The following is a 15944-nucleotide window of genomic DNA, read 5'->3' on the forward strand; positions in this document are numbered from 1 at the left end:
GAGGTGACGAACAAGTTCTTACTTGTTCAAGAGGACAACACAATACACTATGCATATCATCATCATGGCTGGGCTTCGCGAACGAAGATTTGGGAAGTGCTCTACCCACATTTGTTGCAGGCATGTTGGTGGCTAAAAAGGTCAATACGAGATAGACACGTCCAGTTGCAAAAGGCACAGCAGAAAGGCTCCTTAGGAGGTATATTCTGCAAGGCATGATTCTTTCTGCATTGTCTTTTCTCCTCAAGAGTGAACACTATGCATATAATTATGATTAAATGTGCATTGACTGTATGTACATTGACTGTGCATACAGCAATTAATTATACTAATGAATAAATATACCTCGATTAGGTAGTGGTCAGATGCTATCATATAGAGATATGACCCTGGATTAGCCATTATGTCGATCACTAATTGCTGTCTTCTAAGTTGGATAGTATACAGATCAACAAGATATGTAATGTGAGGCATCTCTTCCACTTCCTACCACTCACACACTTTGCAGCTCTCACTGAAGGGGTAGAATGAGATTACATAGAAAAAAAAGCTAAGAAATGGTTAATAATAGAGCATAAGGTAGAATAGACTGTGGGCCGCAGGTGTAGAGCTCGTCAAACAGGTTTATTGACTGACCTAAAGGCTTTAAAACCACTAACACTTTTAGGTCCTTTGTCCTCCTTTTACCACACCTGTACTTCATCTGAATATCCCACAAATGCCCTCAAATATCCAACAGTAAGTTTGATACTGTTCCAGTATAAAACAGCAAATATCCCAAAATACCCATGTCACCCTTTTTATCAGTCACAAATCCAGACCAACCCTCTTCAAGGCAGTGCCTGAGCTTCTCTATGGCCTATCCCTCAGTGAGATCTTTATGGACATATAGCTTCTTAATTGCAAGTTAAGAAGCGTAACAGCATTGTAAAAGTCACAAAGCAGACTACACTCTTGATCCCACTGGTAGGAAAGTGGAGTTGGTATAGATCTGTAGCAATATTGCTGTCTCTAGAAGGTTGAGCTTATACTTAACAATTTTACCACCTGGACAAATTTTGTAGGAGATACGAGATTTTACTGAAGATACACAGCACCACATTTTAATACTTTAAATTGCTCTATTTGAAGTCTTATGAAATAGCAAACAATTAACTGCATGAAAAAGGGACAATGTTGATGACATGAGGTCCTTTGACCTCATTTCATCAACAATATTTCCTACCCTTCTTGAAATATTAGACAAGAAGGGTAAGAGAGAGAAATATCCTCGAGAATTTGTGATGAACAGTCACGAGAAGCAGATCCAATCCTACTTTTATTTATTAGAATGAAATAATATCTTAGGACTTGATAATTGATGCCATATTTCATGCATAACCATTGCAAAAGTATCCTTCTTGTACCACCACAACTAATTTTCTGCAGTACTTTGATCTCAATATACAGTAAATATATTGAGAAATATTTCACTCATTTCATACATTAAATTACTTGTTATGTTTCCTGACATTTCAGTGATTCCACTGCTTATGGTATCATTTGAAGACTTTGGGATTTTTTTTGAGAAAGAATGCCCAAACAGATCTTCGCATGTGGTTATGTCCTGAGGCCAAATTAACACTGCAGAAGTATGTGAACCTCTTTGCCCTTTTCAGTATGTTACACAACAAGATGAGATGCTCCTTGTGGCAGAAAGGGTTAACACTGTATAGGAAGGATGTTGCAAGGAACTATGGGAGATGTAGTCTCCACACCAAGCCCCCTGGAGAGAGAACTCAATGGAGCACGCCCACTGGAAGGACTGACTAAGAACTGCGGGAAATATGTGATGTCACAGTAGGTATATAAGGACTTGTTAGCACGCGAATAGTTGATTTAACAGCTGTACGTGCATCTGTTTAGTCCGTGCCCATACAAATTGTACAGCTCCTGGGGCAATCTTAGTTAGGTTTGTGCTCTTTTCTGTCTTATTTTTCTCCTCTTAAGTTTCTGCCACTTTTTTACAGCACCTAGAAATTTCAATAGTTTAAATCCTTCCCTTCAATTTTTTAAGATGCTGATTTGTTTTCTCCAGGTGATTTCTTTAGTCACCATTTCTATCTTTTGAGAGTTTTCTTTACTTCTTTCTTTGTTTATTTATTTACTACAGGAAATGTTGGAATTTTAGAAATCGTGGAAATCTCCCACTGAAGTCCATAGACGATATAATTGCTTCTCTAGTAAGGGTTACTTCAAAAGTCTTGCAGGCTGATGGCAGAAGCTGCTTGTCCAGTGGTATCCACTGTCAGCAACATATGGGTGGAAGAAAGGAGGAATCATTATCATTTTCCATATTTCCCAGATGAGGCGTCAGGAATTGCAGTAAAGAGTACAGTGCTTCACGAAATAGATTAAATTGTCTATATTCACCAGAGTGGATTCAACCTATGACCTGTTTAAACATCACTGTTAATTTCATGTTCATTTGTTTGTTTTTCATAAAACAAGATACAGTATCATCTGATTCCCTGATTCCTCACCACTGTTGAAAATTTCATCTTTGTGTCTCTTTCTTTGATATTTATTTCCATTTTTTCTTTTGTTATTTTTTCATTGTCTTGTAGATTTAAATCACCTCTTCCTAGCCAGGATCAACCCACTAAACTTCAGATAAAGTACCTGAAATGCAGATATCAGCAACATTAATCATGGCTAGTGAAAAAATGGAAGAAATTAAAGAAATGTTATTTATTCTAGGACACTGAAAATTTTAAGAATGTGTATTAACAAGAGCGTATCAAGTCAGAACACTTCTTCAGTTTCCAGTGAGAGTTTACTTTTCCTCTAATATCTGTAATTCCCCAAATGGTATCCAGAAAGTAAAATTTTCTATCATGATTAAATAAAGCAGAATTAAAACAAAATAGTACACTCTGATTGCATAATGCCCATCCCGAACACTCAAATTGTCTTATCTCACATTATAGGTCTCTTGAGTTCATTACTTCGTCTCTGATAACAGATGGTGTTTTCATAGAGTCATTTCCATAAGGATTATGTAAGACAACAGAAATAATATCATGAAGGTAAAGTGACTAATATTGCAGTTCCAACAAAATGATGTGAAATTTCAGCTCTCACATTAAAGGCATCAAAAACACTTATTCAGCACTCAATTTGCTAAAATTTGTATAGGTTAAAGAGTTACTGGAAAACTGGTAAAGGTGATTAAGCAGATAATTACCAAAGCCTTTGCTTGTGCTTAACCAATGGCATAAAAGGCATGGATGCTATGAATAAACTATTAATTCTGAGTTTTCTCTTAAGTCTTAGTAAAGAGTTTGTAACTTGGCTAATAAAACATTAGACAATGTTCCAGTAAAAGACCTAGAGAGAAGTAGAATCATCTTTATTTGGTATATATTCTAGTCTAGTCCAAATAGAGGGTACTATCAAAGTGGCGATATTCTGTGAGATTATTTAAAAGACAAAAATGTTGTTTGGGATATGATGAGGTGAAGGAAAATTATTAGTTGTTATATATAGTTCATTATAAATAACTCTATTAATTTTATATTGCAGATCTATCACAGGAAAATGCTATTATGTACTTAATTATTTCAAGATCAGAGAAGTGACAGCACATCAAAATTTAAAATTGAGTGAAAGTAGGAAGGGCAATTTTGATCAGAAGCCCAAATCATGAATACTGCCTGGCAGAACTAAAGATGACTTCTTAGTGACTGACACAGCAGAAAGAAAATACCCAAATGAATATTGAAGGAACAGTGTTCAGGCAAATATATCTGGCCTTGATAATGAAAGAACATATAGGGCCAAATCCAGCTGTCTTTCTTATATGATTAATTCTGCTGTAGTTAATTTGTCTTCCATGTAATTTTTTTTGTCAATATCCCTATTTAATTACTGGGTAAGAATATTTCTTGCAAAGGTCTGAAAAACCCTAGATTCCTTTGGACATTGAAACAACTATGTTCTCTATAAGTAGGGACAATAATATTGAGGTATGTCATTAATGGCTTATGACTAAGGTCGTAACTATTATCTCTTAATAGTAAAAATACCTAGTTTCTGTTCACCTGAATTCAGTATAAAGACTCTTGCTTTACTGCAATCATTTAAAGAAAGAAAAGGTTTTATGTCCTCATGCATAAAATAAGTAATCTGGCAAATCAAACACTAGACAGTGAATCTTTTGATTATAATAAAGTATAAAAGAAACATATGGATACCCTGACCATCAAATGAAAAAGTATGAATTTCCAGAATTACGGATAAAGACCTACTTGAGGCCAAAGAATATAAACCCTTGGGTAGAAGTCAGATACTATCAGTCACTGTTCTAATGTTTGTTGTTCTTCCTTCTGTCCTGGCAGGGTTGCCATTTCTCATAACTAAGTCATAGGATTAAATCACAAGGAAAGCAAAGCAAGATGATCTGAACAGGTATTGATAAAAGTTGTTGAGCAGAGGTCATGAGGAGGTAAACTAAGTTGGTTATGTTGTTGGTGAAAATAATGATGAACCTACAACACCCAGAGACTGTAAAATTTTAAGTGACATCCAAAAACCTTCAGCCTCAGTACTATTCCATTTTCAGACAGGAACTGTAAAATAAATAGGAAAAATTATCCTTTTGATATAGTTCCACTTAAAGAGGAAAATCTGGTCTCTACATTAAACAAATTGACCTGATGTCTGGTGTACCAAAATATTTCAAAAGTTCTCCTGGGAAGTTCATTGAAACACAAATATACTATAGCCAGTAGGAATTTCTACTTTTCAAATTGATTCAAAAACCCACCAGTTGTAGCCCAGTGTTTTTTGTTAGTAGAGGGCATGAGGTTGTTGTGGCCTGAATCGATCTGAACTTGACTTATCTGTGTTAAAAATTGTGTGGCAGTTAGGAAATTTCTGCCTTAATTGTTTTCAGTTTGGTTCAGTTTGTAAGAAGTTTATAGGAAGGGTAATTAATCTCTGTAGAATGAACTACCTGTTACCCTAGAACAAAACTGCAGAGAAATGAGATTTTACCGTAGCTCTTAGATGGTCCCACGTATTATTATGATCAATCTTGTTACTGTAGCAGTGCAATTTTGTGAATCAGATAAAAACAGTTTTGTTGATAACAGACAGAACTCAGTATTTAGAAAGCAAAGAAAAGATAGACAACATAAACAGACTGCATTAAGCAAGCATGAAAATGGACCTAAGTGGCCCAAGACCAATGAGCAAGAAAGTCTCAACATGAACTCTTCATGACTCAGGACTCATGACTTTGATGGCTTTGAACAGGTTACAGCTGTGTTTTGAAAAAAATTATTGTCTCTAGGACCTCTCTCATTTTTTTTTCCATTGTGGAACAGTCAAGCATAAAAAACAACACATACATCAATAAGAAAGGACTTTTACTTCAAGTATTTGACAGGGTTTCAGAAAGTAGCAGCTGGACTAAAGTAGCAGCTGGACTGCAAAGCAGTACTTCTGGGTAATTAGTAGTATAGAGGATATAGAAATTTCAGTAAGATGGACTTAAAAGTTACTATTTTCTTTACATATCTGATATCTATGAGTTTCATGGGTTTTAAGCATTTGAGACTGTTAAAAAACGATTCATAATATATTAAATTCTTCAAATTTCGTCTACTATATAATCCGTAAGAACATAACAAAAATAAATAAATAGTCCTCGGTTTTCCTTTTTTCCTGAGGAATTTAATTTTGGTCAATCATCTGTATTTATTTAACCTGCAGGAAGAAATTTTCTCATTTCAAGTTTAAATCGCATACTTGATGTATAGGGTTCAGTTGTTTGTTTACATAGATTGCTATTTAGTAACATTTTAGGTAAGTTAGATTTACTATTTTAGGTAAGTTACAGTTACTAACTTTTTAGGTAAGTAAATTAGGCCAATGACAGCCTAATTTATGAATCCTTATTCTGTTTGGCTCTGTCCTAAAAATCAAATGAACATCAGGGTTTTTTTCAGAGCAGTAAAAAATACCAATGTATAATATTAAAATATTCTGATATATCTTGTGTCACTGCTTGTAGAATCATGCTGCTGGCTTATTTAAAATGAGCCATCAGTTACACATAGAGACAATAACAAGCACTTCACTGACAGCTTTCTGACCCAGATAACCTTAAAATGAAATATTGGAATACAGAATGGAAAAAGTTAGTATAGTCTGATTACTTTATGTATTACCTAATTTATTGACTAATGTTTAATAATAGCATATGTATGAGCATTTTTTTATTCTTTGTATAACTAATGACATTCTGGAGGTTTTTATTTTGTTGTGTGTTTGATTGTTTTCCAAAAAGATTTATTTCATTTTACTTTCTTATAGATTTAGACTTATTTTTTAAATATATAGTCAGAGATGATCAAACTGATGGAGATTAAGAGTTGTGGTTATATAGTTAACCTCTTCTGTGAGTAGATAGCTCACAAACACGGTGTATGCCACTGAAGAGGAAAGGGCAGTTTTTGGTGGCCGTGGTTGCAGCATTGTTTCAACATCTTTATTAGGCAGTAATTGCATGGAATAAATATTTGGGAATCAATTGAAAGAGGTCTAACTTTTTTCAGATGTGTTTTGAATATGCCTGGTGAATTAGCCACATCTCAGAAATAAGAAAAAAAAAAGAGATTAGACATACAGAAAACAGAGTTCATGTCATAACTCAGCATATCAACAACTATGCGTATATATTTTTAGGCATTTCTGCAGACTTGCTTACTTTCAAGTGCTTAGAAAACTCTCAGATTAAATAAGAAAGCGATCAGTATGTATTTTACTCCTGAGGTAAGTAAAAACTTAACTTTCTGTTCTTTCTACTAAGCTTCTAAGAGAACACAATAAATCTAAATCTCAGACAATCAGATAAAAAAACCCCAAAACAAAACAAAAAAAAAAAATTACTTTGAAACCTAAGTACGTGTTACATCAATTAATTTCTTTGGGTCACATTTTGGACCTGCCCTAAAGCAAAACCCTAAAGCAAAAAAACCCAAAAAATTTTCAAATTCTGAGATGTACTAAATTGATGATCCCTAAGTCAGGTCTGTAATAAAAAACTGTATCCAACAGAGTTCAACATATCTGCTTTACCATCAAGGCTTTTATCAACTTTGGATCTTTAGCCAAGGAAAGGTCTATCTGCAGTCGGAATGTTCTTACATGCAATAATATGCTCTATTATCTTGTCAAAGGTAGTTTTTCAAATATAAAGGGCATCTTCCTCTGGCTCTTAATGCAATACATTCTTTTTTTTCAGATTTCAAAAGGTTACAAGGATTTTCTTAAACTTCTAGATCTCTGGCTATTTCTAAGCCTGAATATCTGTAACCTAAGCTGTTTCCCTTGATGTTTGGCATCTGAAAGCTCTGACAATTCATCTTCTATTTGGAGCTGGTTCATCTCTAGGTCTCTGAGGAAAAGCTATCTGGAGCTACCACTGCCAAAATTACTAAGCCTCTCACCTCAGATCAAACTCTGTAACTTTCTTTAAATTAACAGAATTAGCCATAAATGTGGGAATGTTCTTTAAAGCTACATGAAAACAACATTCTCTTCAGATCCACTAATGCTTCTAGCAGCAACAACATTCACAATGAGATCAGTTTTACTAACCAGCTACTAGGAAATGTCTTGCCCACAGAACTGTTTTTAATGAATTTTATCTTATTTTGATCAAAGACATACTGTGAAAAATGAAATTTTACATAAATTTAATATTTTATGAGTCTCTACAATCCTAAATACTGAAGACCTCGTGATATGATCTTTAACTTTTGACATGAAAATTTCCCCCCCATCCCTTACATATCACATACAAATCCACATATATGCACACATTTGATGAAAAAAAGAAAGCTTAATAAAAAGTTTCCAATCATCTGTTTAGCATGATGTTTAATATAATGCCAAAGTAATAAAATGGAGCACAACAACTCATTAAACAGAGACACCTACACACACTGAAACAGATGGATAAGATGAATTTTATACAATCCTTTTGCTTCTTAGTCAGAGATGTCTTTTCCTTCATTCTGTCTTCATCAGCTTTCAATGTCCTTTTAAATCTCATTGCAAATCCCAGGGAAACTCTTCTGTTCTTCCCAAGCTAGGCTGTGAGGATGCCTTTTACTGCATGATCTTCCTCTGTTTATACTGATATATTGTTCTCGCAGACTACTTAATTATCCTTGATTAACTACACTTAGACAATAAGCTGTTTTGTGACAGGCATTGTCATTAGTGGACTTTTGCGTTTGCTTAGTGTTTTAAGTCCTCAAGGTGAATAAGGCAATCACAGATATAAAAAGTTCCTCAATTTTTTAAAGTTTTATAACAATTATTTTATAGTCTGCACTGTAATATATTTGAGAAGGAGTTGTTACTCCTCAGGGAACTTCATGGAGATATATATATATATATACACACATTAAGGTAAATTCTGTGAAATGACAGCTTTACACCACAACATAAAACCATGACTCAAAAAACCCCACATCTTGACAGAGTCAGAAATACTGTATGTAATGCTGGCGGCAATTTTCATTTGGCAATAACAAGTACAGTGTATTCAGGAACTTGATTAGAGATAACATATTGTCATTCATAAAACCAATATCCTCAGGGTGAACAGTGAGGGTCTGGTAAGATTCTCCTACATTTAGTAAACCTACAGTACACTCATAGTTCATCTTTTATCTATCTACATTCTTGTGTTTGTGCCTTATTCACCACCTCACTTGTCCATCATTCCAGTGGCATGGTGACTGTAACAGATTTATTTTTTTTATTTCAGTGCAAGATATCTGCCAAGACAATGTGCATTTACATGTTTAGTGTACAAATTGTTTGAAAACCTTCCCCCTGTTCTGCAGAAGCTCTCTCCTTTGAGACTTCATTGCCTCATTATTTCAAGTGCATCTCTTCTGGACAAAATTTGATTTGCATAAGTCAGAAAAAAATAAAATTACCTGAATAGATCAGAGTCAAAAAGATAGATTTTACATATGCATGCAGCTACCTGTGAGGCAAAATATATTCTACTGGGCACATGGAAAACCCATTAAGAATAGTTGTGAAGTCAAAATACACATGGTTCAAGACTGCAGCCGTCTTGGGTTTGCAACTGGCAAACAGTGGTATCAATGCAAATTTCCATATCAAGAACCAGAACACACATATGCATACACACACATTTACTTGACATGTATGATGTGGGTTTTAAATCAGAGATTATAATTTCCAAAAGCAACTTTTATTTTTTGTGAAAGATGCAGATCTTGAGACTTTAAGAGAAAATATGCATGAATTAAAGATTGGGGCTTAGGGTAAGGATGTACATTTGACCAGTTCTGAATAAAATTGTGTGAGAAGATCAAATTAAACCTTCATCAAGACTAAGTTTATATTTAAATTTTAACTGAATCGTGAAAAAACTACTGGTATGCCACATCCCTACCCACAGACTATTACAATTCCCTGATCCTTCCTTGAATCTCACCTGAAGTGTCTCTTTATCATCAGTTTAGTTTGTTACTTGGGAAGAAAAGACTCCACAGATTTTTCCAGCATAGACAACTAAGAAAATGCCACAGGCATTGTGCTAACCCGGCTATACTAGGTTACATGAACTTTCTTGATTTGTCTTGCCTAAGATGTTATAACCTGGTTTTAACCTGGTTTTATCCCCTCATCTTTCTCTTTAAAACATAATGTTAACATGAGGATTCAGAAGAACATTGGATATGCAAAAGTAACACAAGAGAAAAGTGGGTTAAACTAAAAAGATTTTTTTTTTCATTTGTTTTGGGAGTTTGTTTGATTTTTTTTTTAATTTTTGTACAGTTTTAACTGTGTTATTGAAGATGTTTTTCCTGAACTCATTTGAATGGAGTGTTGCAACTGGAAATCACCTGCATTTTTAGTATTATTAGCTTTTTTATTTTGATTAGACTCTTAACACTTTAAGTAGACCAATAATGTTTTATTTTCTCCACAGATAAGCTGTTATTCCTTTTATACAGAACTTGTTTGACACTTTGAATATTCCTTATGATAGTTTGGTCAAATAACATACAGAAGGTTTCCCATCTTTGCCCTAATTAGACATGATAACCTGGATTTCCACAGTAAAAGGACTGTATCCCCATACGTGAGCTGTGTGTAGGTAAATACTCCAAAATTATATTAGGCAGAAATGCAGTAGCATGTAGAAAACTCAGTATAACAGCAAAGTAAAATACTGAAGTAACTGAGTTCAATTACAGACTCCTTGTATCTTCTTCTAGAAGCTGACCCAATTACTGCAACTCATAAAGACCAGTATTTTAGATGCTGAATTTGTCTTCTTGCACAGCATTCTCCTCTGACAGAGAAACTATGCTTATTAATTCAGGTTTTTCACATGGAATCATTAATATACACCCACCTTTCAAACATCCATTCATTTTAAGACAGGCTGATATGATGCTTTATGCTAAAGCATCGTTGCATTTATGCTTTGGTTAGTTATCTCACTCTGGAAACAATAACCCAATATAGAATCATTTTCATATCCCATTTTGGTAATTCAGCACTACTGTGGACTGTTTACATCCTATTCTAAGCATATTTTCTTTTACTGATTGTATAGTAGCTGTGCGACTCTGCCAGTTTATCCATGACAGATTAACCACAGGCCTCATTAGATCAGCTATTAGTTTCATTTTCAGCTGTATATGACCTGCAGGTATATTCAAAATTACTTGAGTCTATGCCAGCTTCAAATAACTCGAAGAAACCGAGGTGATACAAAACCACTCAGAAATATATGTTTAATTATATTTTTAATAACAAAGCCTGTCCTCCTTTAGTCACTGAACTGGTCAGGCAGGAAAACCTCTGTTAAGTGTTAACTTCAATATCTAAGAATTAGGAGAAAAAGTAAATTTCCCATTCTATTATGCAAGTAGAAATTTCCAGCAGTCACTATTTAAAGTGAGAAGGTGCAAGGTGGAAAGATTATTTTGAATCACATTTCATCTTCCACTGAAAACTGCATAGTCTGCATAACCAAAGTCACAGAACTCACTTTTGCTGATTATGTGCTCAGTTATTCAGAAGACTCAGAATTAGCTTTCTGTAATTTCTAGGGAATTCTAACCTAGGAAGGATGGAGGTGAAAAAATAAAAAGTTATGCACATCTACATAATCTTAAAATATAATTAGCAGGAAAAAAACCCCAGTGCTATGTTGGCTTTTTAAGTGTGAAAAAATGTGTAAGTAGTGCAAATGTTTTGCAAACGTTTTGCATTCTGTAAGGGACAGAATGAGTTTACAATTAACTCCTAGAATATTAAAAAGTAATTACCGAATTTTGACCCAACCAAACTACCAGAATTTTAAGATTATCATTCCTTTTCATGGATCCACATTTCTTATAAAACTGTGCATCTGGTCATGAAGGCAAATTTTGTTTGCAGCCAGTACACTACACATGCAAATCTTATTTCTCCCAGTATTCACTGTTCAGACCTCAGAAAAACAAGCGAAACAAGAACTTGACTCAAGGTGATTTACATCCTATGTCATAGAAGATGACTCTTTGGTTTAATAGCATGAATATGCAAAGCCAAACAAAATTATGTCAAAATGGCATGTCATCAACTTTTGAGAACAACATTGTTAATTTGATTTTGTTGTAATTAAAAGTATATTTGCTTTATTTATTTAATTATAGTGCTTAATGCTATTAAATTCCTCATTTACATCTAAAGTCTCCTATTAAAATCTATCAGTAAATCATATAAAGTGAAAATGTTGCCACCGGATAGAGGCATGAAGGCAATTAATCTTAAAAAGACTTTTGTATTTTTAAATTTCATAAAGTGAAGATCCTGAACTAAAGTGAGAAATTACTAAAGTCATATCTCAAATATCATCTTCCATTAAAAATACAAGTAACTTAATGGAAAATTCTATACTGAGGTATGTTTACTCTTCTTGTTATTGTTGTCGTTACTGTTAACAGCAAAGAAAAGTAGTGATAATGTGTTTATTTTCACAGAATACCTCTCTTACAAAACATTTGGAGGCTTATATATTTTTGCTGTTTGACTAGAAAACTGTCAGGAAAATTTTGTTTAATCTAGTCCAAAAGTTTATTTCTTGTGTTTCAAAATTAAATGATAACTTATGATATCCTTCTACTCTGGAAAATGCATTTTTCAAGTTAGCATTTTAGAGCTTGCTAGTTTCTCTTCTGCATCAAATGTGACTATCTTCAAAACAGTTTTTAGCTTCTATCGTGTAGGTTTCTATCTATAAAATACATGATGTTGACATTATTACATGCAGACTCTAATAACTGAACTGCTCTAGATGGTTTCATCAGCAACTGAGAGCAGTTAGTTGTTGACAAGAGAGCTGGAGTGCTGACAGTAATGGTTTCCAGAGTGGTCTTGCACAGGATGTGAAGACAAGTCAGTTGCTATGAAGTTATTTTTAACATCTGAATATGCAACCAATGTTTCTGGGAGGAGAAATAACAGATTGAGAAATCAGTCCTGGGGCAAAAAAAACCAAACAAAACAAACCATAAAAACTATGTTTTATATGTTTTCAAATTTAAACTTTTTACTGAAATCATAGATTATGATATGCATCAGAAGAAGATTGGGTAGTGTGTAAGAGGAATGTTGGCATGCTATCAAATAATTTTTATTTTAAGAGTTATCCACCTTATTCTCTATAATACAAAACATCTTTAAAAGTACTAAAAACATTTTCTATGTAGGTTATTTCTTTTTTTTTTTTTTTTTTGACAGGGAAAAATTATACTTTGAAAGGCAGCAGGGAACTATTGTTGCATGCTTATAATTGCCCTGAGGTTTGATTCCCTTTTAATACATTTTGAAAAGTCAGAATGTGGATCTGTGCTTCAGTAAACTGATCCCATCCAAGTGTATGTCTTGTCAAGGGAGCAGCGAAGGTTCTTTTGCTGTATTCAGTCTTCTGATCACCTTGGAGTCTGCAAACTTTAGGTTTCTTCATTTATAAAGGCTTACTGAACAGAAGCCTTAAGCAGACAACCTATTTGAAAATGACCATAAATAATAATCCAAAGAATAGCTAAAATTATGATAATTGATGAATGGAATTTGTCTTACCAGCTTAAATGTAAAAAACCAGGAACTCTTGTTCACAACAAAATGCCAGCCATTTCCGTACTCTGAGAAACTAGAGTAAGAATAGACCTTTTTCTAGTAATGTTAACATTAACTGCTCAGTACCATCACAGGCTGGTGCCACGCTACCGAATAGAGCTGCTCTTACAGAGGAATGGCTCACACCATTCTTGTTTATGATTGAAGGTAACTGGATACTGCTTGCATGCATTGAGGAGTGCTAAGCAGAAACACAATGTTTTGCAAGTGAATAGCAGATGGCAAATGCAGTCATTCAAAGGGCTCATATAGAATCACCCCATGCTGCTACAGTTAACTTGGTAAGAAGATAATTATGTGTCCTGATTTTGGCATCTGTTTTCCTCAGCTTTTTCTGTTAGGTCACTCTAATCCAGGTCACAGCATGACCAGGTGTGGGCAATGCCTCAGACATTAGAAAAAACATTTAGTACTTGTTTAGCAAAGCCTTTGAAAATGGAAGACACTTGTCACTAGCCTGGTTGCAGTAGGTGGAGGCCTTTGCTTTCTATAGTATATATCCTGCCAGGGTCCTGGACATGGTTCCCTTGAGATATGGCTCCTGCCGTGTTGCAGCCTGACCCTGCCCAGCCATGGGACTGTCTGATCCTGATCCTCACCTGCACTCTGACACCCTGGCCTGGTTTCAGCTCATCCCCACAGCTCTGCCCAGTGGTCCAAGGGCTCTGTTTGACCCTCATTCCTATCTTACTGGGCCTGATCAGGACGCCAGCACTGGTTTCAGCCTGCCCTATGCCTGATGCCTGGGCTGCAGCTGCCTCCAGCCTGTCCTGTTCCCTGTCTGGGGTGGTAGGACTGACTGTGATACCCCGTCCTGCTGGTATCCAAGGAGACCCTGAGCAGTCATACCACTCGGTATACTTATTTTTATTTTCAATTCCATGGTTCTACCTCTCTATTGGCTGACCAACAATCTTTGAAAGGTACGGACTCTTTATCAAAACACCCTTCCTGGTCACACAAATTAATGACTGTAGTTTTGCTTTCTGTCTTGATCAAGCCATAAAATATAATCCTGTTACCTCTGTATAGGATCCCACAATAAAACATTACTGAAAATGGTCTCATGATGAAAGAATGTTTAAGAATCCATTTGTCTGCTAATTTTTTTCTAATGACTAATACCCTCTTGCATGGAAAATGTATTCTTTATTTCTCGCTTAAATTTGACCGGTTTAGTTCAGCTCTCCAATCTATGGCAGATACTTTTCTCATGTACTGCAATGCATTTGGCATCCATTTGATCTCTCTCCTGGTCAGTGACTGGATATCATTTAATAAAAGCAAAATTGCATGTAGCAAGTACATTTCTCACATGAGACAGTTCTAAACCATTTAACTACTTCACATTAACAAAGAACAAATATTTTTGTCACAAATCACTTTAGGTATGGTGAACGAAGGAGAAGAAGACAGCCATTTATAGATCAGGAAGTAAATAAAACACACAGCCAAGCTGAGTCCAGTCTGATGCAAAGCACAACAAAGGTGACAAAGACTCTTACTATACCTACTGAGATTATGTTTCACCACACAGACTGGCAAAATCCATAGATGTTGATTTCTGAGCAAAAAGAAATCTGGTAAACAGAATATTGGGAGCAGTGAATCTTATTCTCAGTTCTTTTTTAAAAAGTACGTCTCTCTCATGCTATAAACAATTCTGTCCCCATTAGTCCTGCTTCCAACATAGCAATTTATGTATATTTGTTTTTTCAGAAATTAAGAACGTTTCTTTTTCAAAATAAGGACATAAAAATTCCCCTGATCTGCTTTTGAAAATCTAATTTATTTTAATATGCTTGTTTTGTGGGAATAAATATGGTATGAATGATCATGTGGAATTAAACAAGCAAAAAGTACCAGAAAATTCCAGGCAAAACTGTCTGAATATTCTGATTTTATTATTTATGCTTTAGAAAATCTAAAAATAAAATAAAAAATAAAATTTAATCTGTAGTATTTTCCTTTATTTTTCAGGACAGGCAAGAGACAAAATATAGCACTGTTTAAAAACAGATATTTAGAATTAAACAAAATGGTAGAAATAGAAAGGCATTTATTAATGAAGAGCAAGACTATCTGTGAGTACCAGGCTAATGAGTGCCAAGTTACAGCTGTATAAGGAAAAAATACAGTTTTTAGAAAGCAGTAATTCTACAATTTCAGTCACTTTTTTTTTTTTTTTAACATTCTGCAAGCTTCCAAAAACAACAGCCTGGAGGAATATGTTCCACATTTTTCTGATGACCTAGTAAAAGTTGGATTTGTTTGGGTTTTTTTCACTGTCGTTTAGCCCATCCTGATATGTAGGAAATTTTAAATCTGAAAAGCAAGAGTAGAATTTTTCAAGAAGCAGTGAGAAACTTGGAACAGAAACTCAGAACAAACTGTTTATTTCTTGTGCCCAGAGACAGAATTATGTTACAATTGTGTTTATATCTGGATTTTATAAGGAGTATGAGATAACAAACAAAACACCACGTCATATAATGCTGAGACATAGGATGTACATTAATGCATAGAAACACAGAAGTATCATACACATGAAGCTCTTTTGTACAACTCCTTATTTCACAGAAATGGGTTTTTTATGGGTTTTGTGGGGGCTCCAATCTCTTCAGACATAATTACATTTTATTTTCTGACTCTTCAACATAGGAAAAAGCCAATCCCACAAACAAACAAAAAACCCAACCCAAACCAGA

General features: G+C 34.6%; 2 long non-coding RNA genes across 3 annotated transcripts; both read left to right on the forward strand.

Moving 5' to 3' along the window:
- Positions 1-1923: 1923 nt before the first annotated feature.
- On the forward strand, positions 1924-12898 carry LOC113992874. Of its 2 annotated transcripts, none has more exons than XR_005565561.1 (5): positions 1924-1951; positions 2970-3068; positions 4380-4449; positions 6733-6819; positions 12838-12898. It is a non-coding gene; the product is annotated as an uncharacterized LOC113992874 (long non-coding RNA). The 2 variants fall into 2 exon arrangements; XR_003542388.2 differs by lacking the exon at positions 12838-12898 and adding an exon at positions 8828-9016.
- A 490-nt stretch (positions 12899-13388) lies between these two features.
- LOC120324329 lies at positions 13389-15242 on the forward strand. Its single transcript, XR_005565562.1, has 3 exons — positions 13389-13517; positions 14625-14724; positions 15217-15242. It is a non-coding gene; the product is annotated as an uncharacterized LOC120324329 (long non-coding RNA).
- The last annotated feature ends 702 nt before the right edge of the window (positions 15243-15944 follow it).

Source organism: Pipra filicauda, unplaced genomic scaffold (genome assembly GCF_003945595.2).
Source record: "Pipra filicauda isolate LSUMZ 115617 unplaced genomic scaffold, ASM394559v2 scaffold497_size843975_pilon, whole genome shotgun sequence".
NCBI classification, from domain to species: Eukaryota; Metazoa; Chordata; class Aves; order Passeriformes; family Pipridae; genus Pipra; species Pipra filicauda.